At 42.7% G+C, this 16,417-nt stretch overlaps 1 protein-coding gene across 2 annotated transcripts in view; it reads right to left on the reverse strand.

Annotated features, from left to right (window-relative positions):
- The window catches only part of wu:fb95e10 (cardiomyopathy-associated protein 5), a 42,333-nt gene that overhangs the window by 25,342 nt on the left and 574 nt on the right, over positions 1 to 16,417 (reverse strand). The gene's annotated exons all lie outside the window — the stretch shown is intronic.

Below are 16,417 nucleotides of genomic sequence, written 5' to 3' on the forward strand. Positions count from 1 at the left end.
AACGAGACAAGGAAAAAACAAGACGTAAAATGGGCTCACTGCTGACTGCCATTTACTGGCCCTACTGTAAAACACAGACATCACTATTCATCCTAGTTCCCACTGTCCTGATGCGCAGACTCACACTTCTATTTGTAGACGAGGACAAACATCATCATCATCATCATCATCACCCTGCCGGCTTCTCTGAGACACTCCCCGCACACACTTCATGTTTTTTGTCCCTCTTTAGTCCTCCTCCGCTCATCACCAGAGCAAACCGTATACATCCACAGACCCTCCTTCATCCTTAACTGATCCTCACTTTCTCCTAACCCTGTTCCCCTCCTTGGTTTCCTTCCTCCCCCCCACCGCCCCGACTTTTCTTCCATCTCTCTGTTCTCTGTTTGCCATCACGCAGATGGCTGGAGCAGCTGAGCAGGGCCAGAAGGGGGAGCGAACGAGACTGAGGAGGAGGAGGAGGGGGTCCCTGTATCCAGAAAAGCACACAAGAGCAGATCCGCTCAGCTAGTGCAACAGGCAGCAACCAAAACTCCGACTGGGAGCCGCTGAAGGAACTCATGCTAGACACTTTCCAGGTTTGAGGTAGAACAAGTGACGTGGGCTGCACCTGGTTGATCCCCCCCCCCCCATCTTTGTTTCGCCTGTATATGTGTTAGAGATAGGAGTTGGTGAGAGATGAATTTTACGATAATATACATCAAAAACGTAGGGATAGAACGCAGTAGCCCTCACAAATCTGCAACCATTAAAAAGCTAACTACCCAACTCTTAGTATAAACACTTGACTGTCTCAGTCAGAGTCCAGAACAGCCATCAACACTATGACCCAATTCGCCCACAGATTGGAAATGAAACCATGTCCGAGCCCGAATCCCTCCTCTCTTTAAAACTGGTCGGCACCCACTCTTCCCACAGCAGGAGAAGTATGTGGCCTCACTATTTATTACTCTACTCCTCTGCAAAGTACCAAACACTCACTCTGTGTGTGTGTGTGTGTGTGTGTGTGTCTCCAGACAGCTGTGAGATTGCACTTCTTTTTGGCTCTGTGGCTCATACACCCAGGCCCACGTCATCAGGATAATCGGTGAGAGGCAGAAAGCGGCTGTAAAACGGGGCAGGAATGCACATTTCTGCTCTTTATTCCCCACAAAAACCAGAGAAGACTGGACATTCAATATTAAAACGCTTCAGAGACTCAAGGGAGGCCAAATGAACAGAGCCGGTATTTAAGAACTACCGTTTTAGGCCCTTGCCAAAGTTAATTTCCCAGACCCGGGGTTTTAGGTAATGTCTACTGGGCTGACATGCTGCTGTTCTCACACTCCAATAAATTGTGGTTTGATATCTTTCAGGTCAATTCAAGCACAAGTCCAAGTTGAAAACTGATTTTATTTTTTTTTTTGGTCCAAAGAGGCAGTTTTTTGCTAACCAAATCCATTTACAGTACTAGTCGGAATGTTTGCAAACACTCACATGAATATCACACTTTTTGGTTTTTAATGAAGCATCTTTATTTCAAAGTGGACTCATTAACATACTAATTTGATTATTCATAAAACAACTTGGATTGTCTGCACAGGCTCAGAACTGTACATACTGGCTTAAATATATAAATTTGGAGTAGCGGCTTGAACCTTGACAACATCCACGATACAGTTTCTGGCATAAGGCTAGGTGGATATTTGGCCACTATTCTAGGCAGAAGTCATTTATAAATCACTCAGTAGTCTGTTAAGGTCCCAGCTTTACTGTCCAGAAATTGTCGAGAGGTGCCAAATCCATTTCATAACCACTAATGTTACGCTCTGCGATCACTGTCCTCTTGGAACACCCAGTTGTGTCCGAGTTTCAACCATCCAGCTGTTGAGTTGAAGGGAAGTGGAAGGATTTGAATAACGTTCCTCATTATTCCATAGATTTGTGCACTGTAGCAAAACGTGCCCTTGTCGTGATGCTACCAGCCTTGACATTGTAGGTTTGAAAATCCTCACCTGGATCCCTCCAAACATGCTTCTTATTGATGAAACAACTCACTGTTTGCCTCAACTCACCATAAAACACTTCCCCACAAGGCATGTGGTCTGTCCATCAGAGCAGCTGCAAAAATCAGCTGAGGTTGAAATGTGTAGATTTTGGAGCAGGCGATCCCCGGAACAGCCGAACTAGATTGCTTGTATCTAATGTCTGAAAACTGACAACTGGATTACCCAGTTGTCTATACATCAAAACTACCGATGGAATAGAGATAGGCTGATGGTAAAATGTAGGAATTTTAACTCTGTGGAAAAAGTATTGATTTTGGTTAAAACCAAGTGATCTGAACAACCTCTACTGCTTTGGCTTGGAAGATTGCTTAAATATCCCGCCAAAAACGATGCCAACAAGAAGCTCTTTGTTTCTCTTGAACTTGTTTAGGGACTGATTTAAAGTGGAGGATGGACATACATATTTAAGCTTTTATGTTTTGACCTTTTGAGGAAAACAAAAAATATACAAGAAACAAACTTGAATGGTTATTATTTTCATTATTTACTAAAGATGCTGCAGTAGCCATGAAAAAAAAAAGAAAAAAAAAAAAGAATGGTTCAAATGTTATTGAAACCCAAAATAAAAATGACACCATTATGAATGTATGTAAAATCATGAGCGACGTTGTATACTGAGGACTGTGATTAACTTTTAAAACATCCATGTTGGCTTTTAAGCAATTTGACTTTCAATGTATGCATACACCAAGGATACGCAACACATTTCAGTAAAATGCTACAATATTCAGCTGATTTCCTATTTATAAACTGTTTATTACTTCTTCCCTTTTTATCCAATTTCTCTGGGGATGATCTTGGAAGAAACCTCCATCTTCCTCACCAGGCTTTCACACCAAAGTGTGGGTCACAGCTTTGCTATTGCTTGAGCGGCCTTACTGGATCACCGAAACATGAACGGTTTTAGCGCTGCAGTTGGATTTATGTGGAAACAACGGGAATAACTCAATTCATTCTTAATACGAACAAAACTGACATTTATTCGGAGCATTTATTAGCAGTATGGTGATCTACAAAAATCACAGTAAACCCAGACTTGGTATAGAAATAAATGCTTGAAGGCCCAGGAGATGAAACACAAGCTGGCACCGTCACCCCACAAGGGACAGAGTCAACGAGCCGAGACATGATGCGCTACCATTTCAAACAGATGGTTTTTCTGCCACATTTAATTTCATTTTAAAATGTTTCAATTTTGGCCTTTTGCTCGGCGTTTCAGACATTAATAGTCTAGATGAAAAAAAAAAAAAAGGTTCTAGCCACATTCAGTTCCATATTCATGAAGGAGATGCACGTAGCAGCGCGGCTTTTATTACCAGGACCAGTTTAAGAGAAATTAATTCAATTCAGCCCACGGGTAAACAGATGTTCACAAATCAATCATCATTTTTAGGCCTCTTCCAAGCTTTCAAAACAAGATCCACTGATGGACCGGAGAGCAAGTGAGACAAGACTCTGGAAGAAGTGAGCCCAGATTATAGAATTTTAAAAAAAGCAGAAAGAGGTGGCTTGTCTTAGCCAGTGTAGACTTTTCTTTTTAAAAACACAATAAGTACGTAGCATTAATTTCTGTATCCTGGTTTTTCTTGAGTTAAGTTAGCAAAACTGTTTGCAGCCATTGTATTCAAGTCATGTGCTTCCAGCTTCCAAGCAGCATCCCACTCCAAATTCCCTGCAAGCCTCAATGGTGAGCTAAACAGCTACAGAGAGCAGATGAAACCAAGTTACGCAAACAATAAAGCTGCTGTTTTAGCGCAAAAAAAAAAAAAAAAAAAAAAATCACCAAGGATCCAAAAGATCAAGGACTCCGTTTCTCTCCAGCATGGAACTGAGCGCAAGAACCCTCATCTCTATAGGCCAGGGATTGTCTACATCTTTACATCGCAACTGTTGTGTTACGCTCACACTGCCTCAGGCACTAGGCTAATGACTGACAAGCTATCTCTTCAAGGTGAACGCATCCTCCAAGGCATCTTCCCGTCCTAACACCCCCACTGGGACGCAAACAAAGTGCGTTTATGCTCCCACTTATGAGTATCCCTGCTGCAGTCCATCGTTAAGGCCAATACTGTCAGTAACTGGAAGGCATCCAGCTCTTCTCAGAGACCTTGGCCTTTCTCGGTGTCTAGACAGAAAAGGCTGTTCTTTCTTGAATATTCAGATCATCAGCATATTTACATAGCAAACCAGCACTTTGACCCACTTTCTGTATTGTGTAAAATGTAGAGTGTGTGCATAGGGATGCACACACACACACGCAGCTCGCTATGTGCTTATTTTAAATACGGCAGGTGGCTACAATGGCAGAACTGCTGAGAGGGCAGGAGGGCTTTTTAATTTTCTACTCAATACAGCAAGATGACTGTTACGGATAAAAATATCACATTATCAAACGTGATGATAATGTGATGTGATGATAATAGTTAAATGTTACATTTAAAATTTGTTAATAGGATTCAAACCTAACTACATCTGCCATAAGTATAAAAAAAACCTCTTGCTTTATCCAATGAGAGAGTCTTCATCAAAGTCAACCAACTGACCATCAGGATGTATGAACGGCTGTTAGGGAAAGAAAAAAGAAAAAACACACACAATTCTTCTTTCACACACACACACACACACAGATGATGCATTCACTGAGCCTTCTTCTATCCCCGGGGCTTACTCTAAATAAGGGAGTGATTGTGGGGGAAGGAAGCGGTGCTGATGGTGTTGGGGGTGGGGGATGAGAGACTCCTGAAAACACTCTAAAGAAAAAGAAAGTGAGCTTCTATAGACGATGCAAATCTCCATTTATGGCAGCCTGGACTGGCAATAGATTGACAGAATCATTAAAAGCCTCCAGAGATGAACTAAACCTGAAACTTGACTTGATGTTAGTAGGTCCCACCCCCCAGGCATCTTTAACAAGCATGTGGTGACCTTTGACCTTGTAATTGGCCTTCTTTTTGTCTCCCCGAGGAGCAAACAAGACGCTAAGCTAACCAGTTTACTTTTTAACACTCATTGCACCATCTTGGGTTTGGAGTGCAAGGAGTCTTGCTTTGTGGAAGGAAACCTACAGGAGATTTGATCAAATCATCAAACTCTATATACTTTTTGAAAACCTAAACCAGCATTAATGTCCGTTAGACTTTTGTCTTACGGCACAGGATGTCTCAGTAGGTCCAAACCTGTGCCTTCAACCAACACGACTCTGCAGTGCGGCTTAAATAATTTACTGCCGTCTTGCTTCCAGCAGCACTCAACATCAGTAAGTGGGCTAAAACAGAGTGCTTTGGAACTGACGCAGTTTTTCCCCTTCTTACTGCGACCAGAATGACCAAGCAAGGTGGAATGCGTCCATGCATCACTCCTCCTCTCTGCTTTCTGCAAAAGGGGAGAATGTCACATTGAAGATGTCACTGGCTGGAATAGAGCCTCAGATTGTCTATTCAGCCTACTCCATATTACAACAGTTGTCTCAGTCACTTCTGTAGCCCATTCAGGGCTAGCTGGAAAGAGGCTTTGACATGGATAGTTTAGTAAAACAATGCAAATAGTCATTGCCTTTGATTTCATTGACTGCTTTTTAAATCCAAAACAAGTAACACTCTGGAAAACAAGCAGATCATGCATCTTCTCCACTACCCACGCATGAGCCTCACCAGCTGCGTAGGACAAGAGAAACGATTTAAAATGCATTTTAGAGACTTCATGCGAGGCGCGGTCTGTGGGGTTTGTAAAAAAGAAAATGTAATCCGTGACCTTTACTGCAGCCCTAAGCCAGATATTTTAATAGAAAGTTAACGTGTACCTTGGTGTTGACCTGCCTGGAGCCAATCGGTATTCAGCGCTGCTACAGAGTCATGTGGGTTTGCAAATTTAAAATGCAAAAAGGTACACTTCTGTAAATGGAAGAGGGAATATAAATCAGAGACTTTGCACATAGGTCTAAGGAAGATGAATGGAACAGAGCTGCAAAAGCCGAGACGCTTGTCAGCAACGCCCCGCAGCTGAATTCTTCATTTACTCTAAAGCCAAACGTTGGCACGACACCAGCAACAGACTGCCAGCTGCAACGCTCACGGTTCTATTAACAGAAAGGCTGCATGTAAAGAGAAAATAAGTGGAACCATGAGAGCTGGTGCATCCTGACATGTTTAAATAGTTAAACTCATAAGTAAGCTTTCTTGTAACGAACTATTGTTTGGAAATAATACAGTCATTGTCTTGCAAGGCCTTTTAAAAATCAGCACAACTTTGAACCGCTAATTCGCTCCATCGCTGCAGCCAGTGAGTTTAATGTGTTCTGGTTTCACTGGAAATCACCCCATCAAATTTTGCTGTAACAAACAACAGCACGACTGCATGTTGATCGCAGCTGAAGACTCGGCCCGGTCCGGTCCAGCTGGAGGCCGGGAGCTGCAGATGTCACCAACTGGACAGTAATCACAGTTCACACATTTCCAAAACATTCCCAGAGCTGAGGTCAGGATCCTGGCTCAGACCTCCACACAAACAAACTGCAAACAGAACCTGCTGTTCCCACGTGGTGTTCTCTTCGCTTACTGGACCACAGAAGGCCTGAGCAAGAAGCCAGTCAGAGCGAGAAAAGTACCGCACTGAAAGAGAGCCAGCAGAGAAAGCAGCTACAGCTAACTCTTCAGAAACTAAGATAACTAGCGATAAGTAGCGTTCCTTTAAAGGCTTGAAAGAAGTTGCGCTTAAAGTGGGACAGCAAAAGAGTCTTCAATCATCCCTTCACCTTCAACGAACTAGGCAGGGAATCCCAGAATCAGTCATGATGTGAAACTAAAGGAGAGCCACCCTTCCCTCATGATAAGTCTCAGTTTTAACACTAGCTGCTTATAGTAGCTGACAGAGGCCGGCTACCTGAGCAGGAACCCTGACTAATGGGCGGCCCGCTTACTCTAAATCTTTGCTTCAGTATACAGATAAAATAAAATGATTAAGACATTATTATAAAATTAACAAGTAAATTGTTGTAGGTTTGCTGCACCTGGAATTACGGTTGCTTTGCTGTGAGCATTTATTTTAGACAGGCAGGGTTGAAATTCTCACATAACAGTGAGATAAAAATAAGCCAAAATCACTGCGTTTACAAAAAGATTTACAAGAAAAATGTTTTACATAATGTAACTGTTATTACCTAAAACAACTTCCCAGCTTATTCATAGCTAAAGCTGTAGGTTTACAAAATTGTTTAACTTTAAAGCAGCATGGCGGAAGTTCTAGAGTTTCTGCAGACGTCTGCCCCCTCTGGTGACAAGTTGAAATGACACCAGCGTGTCACAGGCGGGGGAGGAGAGGAAAAGCATCTGCTGCTGCGACTGCTCAGCTCTTTTGTTTAGGTGTTCTGAGGTGAGAAAGCTATAAATATTGAAGTTAGCCCGTGTTCTCTCGCTAACGCATCGATTACTGGGGACACCCAAAGTAGCCAGGTAAACAAGAGGAGTAGCGCATCACACCCACGCTGACGGCCAGAGGATTTGGCCTAAAACGCTCCCTCATGGCCTGACTAATCCAGCCTACAGACGCAACTGCAGTGAATGCAGGATAACTCATTTAACAAGTTTGGGCAATTGTAATTGCGTGTATGGGAAATAAAATAATTATTTTTTTTACTTTAAAGCTTGCACTGTGCACCTTTACCAAAAGCATAAATACCTGTCCCTCTTCAATGCAGGCAGTCATCTGAACCCCTGTTTGCTTGTGGTTCCGTCAACCAAAGGTGTAAGGAGTAGGACAAAGCAAAGCAGCACAAAGTAGAAAATCATAAGCTGCCTCTAATAATTTGCTCCTGGCATGGGTTAGAGCAGAAGCAGGTTCTATGACAGTAACCTAGAAAAGTGCAACAGGGAAACCGAGGAGCTGACGTTTTCCCATCAGCAGCCAAGCATGGAGACATTACAACATCCTCAGGGGGCAACTTCAACATAGGATACATTACTTTCATGAATAACAATTACATTACCTATAAATACACATTAGGCACAAAACTATCATTGCCAAGGGAAAACATGGCTAGAACCATTATTTATGCCGAGGTTAATTGTCCCCGTCATTCCTACAAATGTCAAAACCAACGCATAAAACACACAAACTCTGCACTCCCATGTTGTGGTCAGAAACCCGCCCCCCCCAGGGATGTGCAGATTAACACATGACAGAGCTCGTTAACCCTGGACAAAGAGAGATGCTAATCTTGTACAGTCGGCCTCGGCTGTCCTCAAACTGTGCAGACGCACGCTGAGAGAGAGAGAGGGAGAGAGGAAGGAAAAGAAAAGAGGGAACAAGGGAGGTATATGTAGCGGTAACAGAGGACTCAGTGTGTCCCAGAAAGTAGACAATAATGTGGGAAGGCCTGGCTCCATCATCCTGCCGTAACAATGAGGATATAGACAGAACACGACTACAAAAGGCAGGCCCGACGCAAGTTTGAGGGCCCTACTACAGCCTGGCCGAACGCCACCGCCCGCAGCCATGACCAGCAGGCCAGAGCAAAGCTCAACTCTGTGGATATTGATCGCACGGGAGAAAGTGGGCGGGTCAGGGAGGCAGGCAGACCCCCAGATGGCCAGGACATGGACAGACAGAGGAAGTGCATTAGTAAGGCAGGTTCCTCTGATGCCGTTAGCGCTCTCCCCTGGGAGATAAAGGAGACAGTAATGACAACATTTTAAGGTGGGGGACAAAAGAAGGCTGGGTGGATAAAAACAGACCAGAAGGGACAGTAATGAAAATACGCAGCAAGATAAGAAGGTAGACCTAGGATCCAGCAGAGTAACTAAGGCTAATTTGTAACTTGAAGAGCTGCTGGATCAGCTCCATAATGGGCAGTCTGCCCACAAACAAGCTCCTCTCTGGGGGTAAATGAGATCAGGCCAGCCCAGGACCAGCTGGTGGCTTGGATCAATGACACCAGACAGAGCATACAGAGATGGAGGAGGTGGGCAGAGCCGTCGCATCTGGACAGGATGGGAGAAATGTGCTCGAGTGGCTCCGGCTTTCTTAGCAGATTGCGCGGGGCGGTATGGACACCCACGTGCAGGGTACAAGAACAACAACTGAGTCCATAAGAGGATTATGCGCTTCTGTTTGAAGTGGAACACGACACGTTCCAGATGGGATCTGATCTTTTGCAGGACGTCAAACGGGTTGGGTGGTTCACCTGTTCAGTGCATCGTGAACACAGCTTTCCGAGCAGCAAACCACAAACCAAACATCTGGAAATTATGCAAAACAACGGCAGTGAACTCTAGAGATTCATCCATCCAGTTTTTTCTCCGATCCAATCCCCGGGCTAAAGCACATCGGCCGATACCGATTCGATACTACTGTTGAATGAATAAACATAAATAAACATTGTTGAAAAAAAGTTCTGCATGTTCTTTAGCATGGTTAGCATGGTGCTTATTGAAGTCTGTGGTGTTGAATTCACCAACCTTATCAACCCCCTCGCAACTTACGCACTGCAGACGCTGCATGTAGCAGTTGGACTTGTTGGCGTATCAAGTTTGAAATGTTTCCAAATAACAGACCAGGCTCCGTCCGGCACTTGCTCCATGGTGCTCTGCGTTTGCTCGTCGCTAGCTGCCGTGCTAATGAATGGACTGTCATCAATCATCCGATATCTGATCCAGCTAATTTCTCCATATCGGAGCCGATATCCGATACGGGTATCGTATCGGTGCATCTCTAGTAAACTCACCGTGCCCAAACACTACCAGCTTACACTAACAACACCCTTCAGTGTGGATGCTATCACTGAAGGAGGAGACCTTTATCCAATGTTTTTCCATCCAGTGAGGTGTTTAAAAATTAAATTAGAGCAAACACACAGCGTAAGAAGCTATTTAAACTAAAAAAAAACTATTTTGAAGACAGGATCTTGGTTGTTCATTCAGGCTGTTACATGGTCAGCTTGCCCCCCGCCCCCCCAATTTCAAGCATTTACAGTATTGGTGGTTTCCTGAGAAACCGTTTGGGGATACAAAATATAACCTACATTGCATTGTTAATGTGTTACTACTACTACATACATTATTTGGTGTGCTAATATACATATTTGGAGTGCTATTCATTCAGACCCTGGATGTTAAGGCTATATTTGGACCTTTGGGTGGAATTTCTCTGCTACTGGTGCCCACACTCAGGCGTGCGCAATACGATGATAGAAGAGAAAAAGAAACCTGAGAATCATGTGGACGCAAACATTATTGTTATTGCACCATTCAACAATAATATCAAAAATGCATGTTGTACTAATATTGTGCAGGCTTATTGGGGGACATTTCTTTGATATGGGAAATGGCCAAACTGCCCCGGGCCCAGCTTCAGCAACAAGACAAGAAGGATGAACAGTTCAGCAAAGTTGTTCTGCTTTGTCCGTTAGAGTTTTGAACCAACGACTGTTAACCTGCTCTGCTTGGAAAGATTTCCTGCATTTTTTAAATCATATTTAAAAAAGGTAAGGCTCTACGTTATTTGGAGAATATAAAGTTAACCTTTTATTTGCAGTTAGTAATGCCAACCTTGCTAATTGCTACTTCACAGTACTATAGTGCTTAAAACGTCAAATCAAGGATCATTGTCTTTGTTATAGAGCAGTAAAAACCCACCTTACAGAAACTCCTATTATCCACACAGTGTGACGTCGCCTTTGCACTCAATATAAATAGTGTTCGCAAACGACTGGAAGGGTAGAAAAGCATGTTAATGCTGTTATTATTTAAAGACAATTTGTAAGCAGCTAAAATCTTTTTCAGAAAGTCAAAATCTCATAAAAACAGAAGCCATAATTTTCTAAATGGTGCGTTACTACAAACAACTACAAAAACCTGCGTATCATCACTAATGTTTGGCATTAAGGAACTGCTGCACATGTTGCCAGCAGACTGGGAAGAGTCAACAGTAATTTGGACACATCATGTGAGGGGATAAAGGTGGCAATAAGGAAGGATGAGCTCAGTTATTCTTTTTCTCTGAGAGCCCAAAGTGACTCAATAACCACAACCTCAAGACTGGCCGGCACCAAAACACTAAGCTCCACAAATGCATTGTGCAGAAAAAGGGAAAAGAATCCAGTCCTGAATCCTAGCAACTGATCTGTGATCATTATCTATGCTCCCACCAGGGGAATTCAGATTGTCCAAACACAGCAAATTACTGCAGCTGTTGGCAAACCCAATCTCCAAACGGCCCCACCAGTTGCCAACTGCATGCATGGACAACTGCAATACCACCGACCGTGGGCTGCTATCAGAACCAGGAGCACAGACAACAGCGGGGCTTATCTCCGCTTTATCTTTGCTTTGCAAATGTAGCGTGGCGCCCACAGCGGTTTCCTTGAGCCTCCTATCACCGGGACAACAGGAGGAAATTCTGCAAAACAGACCGTTTCTGTTGGTGTTTGGATGATCTCGGAACAAGGAGCTATTGTGGGCTTTAATGGATTAGAGGAGAGCTACAGGGGATGGTGGTCATTTCTAATGATGGCAAGGACCGCAAGAGCGGAGGGTTAAGGCCAAAAAAAGCTGGATGACCAGAGGCACAGGCTCGACCTTGTCACCACGCCGTCCAGAGCTGGGGGCAGGGGATTTCATTGTGAGTCACACTCCCACCAACGGCGGCCTTTAGGCTACAGGAAAGTTGGCACATGAGTCTATTAATCATCATCTCCCCTCTCAGAGCCGAGGCAAGGGTCAAGAGGGCAGCCTGGGGCAAAATTGGTTATTAGCATTTAAAATGACCCAAACATCAGACCTTACAGCTACATTTTAGACCTAGGCCGCTTAATACACCGTTAAAACACTAAAACACAAGTTTTAGTTTACTTTCAGAGAGTAAAAAGCAGCAATTACTTAGCATTTCCAACGGACTGATGAGACTACTCCAAATGGATATAGATTAATCACTTCTCATAAAGAGTAAGTGCTTCTAACCGTGTTAAATTCATCATTCATTGACAAAGTTAAATGTCAGATAACACCACTTAGACTGATGAATGTATTACTCTGAATTTGTGACAAAGCTGAACTGTATTTTCTTCATCAATCCTTTTTTTTTCCTTCACCTTTTGCACCGTTATCGACGGCGAACGCAGTGGTATTAACGCTGTGTCAGCCGCTACAGCTGCCAGGCTCCTAGTCAGGAACAATTAGGACATTTAAACCAAAGGGCTTAGAAGCAGGACAACAAATCTTTCTGCGGGTGTTGGCAACAAATGATTAATTGGAACCTCAACTAAACATGTTACAAGCCAAATTAGCAACAAGTCATGTCAAAAACAGAGAGGAAGCAAGTGCCGTTCTACGAAGTACTTCTCAAGTAAAGATCCTCAGCAAACGCGAGGTGTGTTTACTGAAGGCTGCCGAAAAAAATTAAAATAAATAAATCATAAAGCCAAGGAGGTATTAGGTTGGGTGTTATTAGAATATTTATATTTAAAGTGTGGCGTTCCTATTAAAAACGACTTTCTTTATTTCCTAAGGGATGTGTGCTACAGTATACACCTATAAATAACTAAATTTAGGACTTTTTTTTTTTCTTAAATTGCAAAAATCTTACCATAACATATTTACTATATGGCTAAATACCATTTGCATTTAAGTAAATGTTCAATTTGTAAAAAATGCAAATAAAAAAAAAAAAAAAAAAGGATTTTATAGAGCATATTATAAAAAAAAAAAATGTTGTCCAGTCCTAGTCTATGCCTTTGCACAGACCCATCAGTTTTATAAACTGTTATCGTAGCAAGATACCAAGGGGGTGTTTTTATGTTACCTTTTAATCTATTATATAGCTTTTGACTTTGCATAATAGAGTAAAACTAAGTGTACTTCAAGTCTTAAGTATGACATTTTTATTTGCCCCCCCACCCACCACCACTCAAACTTGTCTTTTCTGTAAGTGTGAAACCATGGTAGCCTTCCTTCAGCCAGCTGACCAGCAGCGTGCAGCAATAGGTGGAGGAGAAGCGGTGCTGCATTTAGGGCCGGGCGATATGGATCAAAAATAATATCTTGATCATTTTAGGCTGAATGCTGATATACGATATTTATCTCGAAGTGTTTTTCTTTTCATAAATTATAAAAAGGCGTCTCTGAATCAAATCTTTATCCAAAAGGTCTCACAAGCAAATTTTTTAACACACAGCTGTAGATAAATATGAGGAACAGCTGAAAAGTAACCTACTGGAGTAGCTAAAAGTATAATTATAAACAACGCAGATCATCTCAATATAAAACGATAGTATCATCTTAAATACATTTTTTGTCATCTCTATTTTTTAAATCTCGATATATTGCCCAGGCCTAGCTACATTACTTTATCCTCCACATGGTCTGAGGTCACTCCAAGCCTTTCTCCTACATCTCAGTTGAATCGCTTACAGAACGCATGATATAAAATGTTCAATATTGCACATAAACATAACAATGTGCTCAAAAATGTTCTTCGACCTACATGCTTTGTTATCTTGATCATGATATGGCTTTTTGGTTTTTTTAAATAATACCATTGTTTATTTTAAAATGGTCTAAAGAAAAATCTATTTGTTTTATTGGTTTGAACTTTAAAATCCAAATGAATTGCCTAAATGTGAAGCAAGTGCTTTTTGTATTCACCTTACAAAGGCATGCCGACAGTCTGTGTCTAGCCATCCCCTTTGTTTTGGACTCCTCTGACACACGTGGAGACAGACCGCTCCATCTCGAGTAAAAACACATTCCTTACTATGAAGAGCGGATCCATACAGAATCCATGCTGCTGGTGAATCACTCTTTAAACGCCATCACAAAATGCAGGAATATTATCCTTTTTTTTTTTTTTTGCCTCTCTCTCTTAGATACCACGATTACCCTCGTTTGTTTCAGTCTGGTATCCAATAAATCCTCGGCACAAACAGAGCGCCTCTGGCTTTAATCCACACGCTCTAAGTAATAATCTTTCAAAGTCGCCCCCCCATAACTTCATTTAAACAGTGTGTCTTTTTAATGGCGACTAGATTTAATTTCACATGATTGCATTAGGCTGGCTGTCCTTCATTGCCAAGCCTCATCCAAGACGCACTATGAGTCAGCCGTTCGTTTAGCCATGCTCTGGGGAGGGGTGGGCGGGGGCCGGCGTCTGGCTCACCCCTGACTTAAGAGTGCTGGAGAGCCTCCAAGCAAGGCCAGCCCTAAAAAAAAAAAAGGGCTCATCTTAGTTGCCCTGGGATGCCATTTATTGTGGATGACTTCAACATCATGGTGGATCACCACATATTACTGGCCAACCCAATCTGGCTTCGCCCACCAGGCTTCAAACAATTTATGCTGTTGTCTGCGGCACCGCAAGGGAAGAGAACACAGCTGTGGGCGAGGGATAAAGACGTGCCGTCTCATTTTGTGTCGTGTTTTTAAATCGGGCTTTATAAATTGACGGTTTTCTTCTTGCCATTGTTCTACAGCAGAAAAAAATAAGTTATATCTCCTTCATGCTGCCTCATGAGGAGTGACTGACTCCATACAATCAGCCGGGCCTTGCTTAGATGGATCACTTTTTACCAGTTGGCATTATACCATGAACAGTATTTGATTTTATACAGGGTAGTCTTGTAGTTCCTTCATTATCTGTTGGATTCTGAAACTACCTCCTCTATTAAAAGACAATGCAAAACCTATTTTCTCTGTTATGCATTGTTGTCCATCGGAGAGAAAAAAAAACAATTATATGGCAGGTCGCACCTGAAAGAAAACCAGAAATCCCTGAAATCGACACTGGCAAGGAAAAGCCTGATCAGTGCATCTCTGCTTTATCGTTTTATAATGAAGGACTTTGAACGCAACTGAATAAGAGTTTGCTTACATGATTGGATCTTTGTGAATTGGGTTCTGATCAAATATTTCTATAATAATATGTTAGAAATGCACCAGTCAGGCTATTCTTGGCTAATGCTAAATACTGGTATTGTTTGAGGTCTGACCTGGCCATTTTTAACCCCCCCCCCCCCCCCCCCCCCCCCACACACACACACACACACTATCAGACAGAAGAAGAAAAAAAAAAAAAAGAGAGAGAGAAAAACGTGCTGCAGGTCACGCCCCATAGATAACCTGAAATCAGTACCGCCCAGAAAAAGCCTGATTTGACACATTATTAAATAAAATACACCAATCAAATTAATACATATGCTACCTAGTCATACAGATAGATTAACATAAATACAATCTAATGCAATGATAAATATCATAGAAAAAAAGGAGAGATGCACCAATTAGGCTTTTCTCGTTTCCCGTTTTCTTTGGAGCCTTAAAGACCGACCAGCCAATTTCCCTTTCCCTAAAAGGATTTATAGCACAAACAAAAAATGTGATGCAGGTATCAGTTTTTAATCCAAGAGAAAATTAAAGAATTACAATACGATCCCTATTTGTGCATCAAAACACATAACCTTCATCTGAGTTCAAGCTGTTGGCTGACGAACTTGCGCATATAAAATGAGGGATGCTCTTAATTTAGATAAATATAAAGGATCAGAACAAAAGAAAATCTGATTTCTGGGTATCTGATCTGCTGATTTGAGCCGATCAAGGGAAAATTGGCCCTGCCGATTTATGACCGCCTGATTGTTCTTATCCCTGCGATTTGTATCTGAATTGGACCGGATTGTCATTTGAGGTCCCTTGAGACGACATTCGCTGTAGCACAGTTTTAATAAATTAAATCCTAAAAAAGGGTCAGAAAAAGGGGAACCCCCAGAAGCCTCAAACCACAATGGCTGATCCCTTTTAGAGGGGCTGACATTAATCACCTCTGGTTATATGCTAGCTGTGCGCTGCTCTCTGTAGAGACATTTCAGCTTTTACTCTTCCCCTTCAGCTTCTGAAGAGGTCATCGTTAACAGACTGAGAGGAGGGGGGGGGGGGCGCCAAGTTTAGTTATATTAAGAAAAAAAATCTAAATCAAGACGCTGTCTGCTTATTCATCTGCACAAAAATGTGGGGGGAGAAAAATGAGATCCCCCCCCTCCCTCCCTCCCAGAGGCGACTGAAACATCTCTCGCTTCTCACACTAGTTTTACCCATCACACAGAACAATGGGAATCCGCGATGAAGGATGGAGGAGGGGAGACAAGGACGGGGAAAAGGGGGGAAAGTTTAGGGTGAAAAGGCGGCCAAAATGGCCACACAAGGAGGGAACGCGTCCTCTGCGTAAGGACAAGCACACGTTAAAAAAACGATTTAAAAATCAGTTTGTAACTAACAGGTCCGCTGGGCACCTCGGCGACCACGCAGCCTCGGCTGCCACCGCCCCACTCCGGAGTCACATTCACCGGAACGGTGCAGCGTATCCACGGCCGGGAGACGTGACAGCCGAAA

The sequence above is a fragment of the Fundulus heteroclitus genome, chromosome 16 (assembly GCF_011125445.2).
Source record: "Fundulus heteroclitus isolate FHET01 chromosome 16, MU-UCD_Fhet_4.1, whole genome shotgun sequence".
In the NCBI taxonomy this organism is placed as follows: domain Eukaryota; kingdom Metazoa; phylum Chordata; class Actinopteri; order Cyprinodontiformes; family Fundulidae; genus Fundulus; species Fundulus heteroclitus.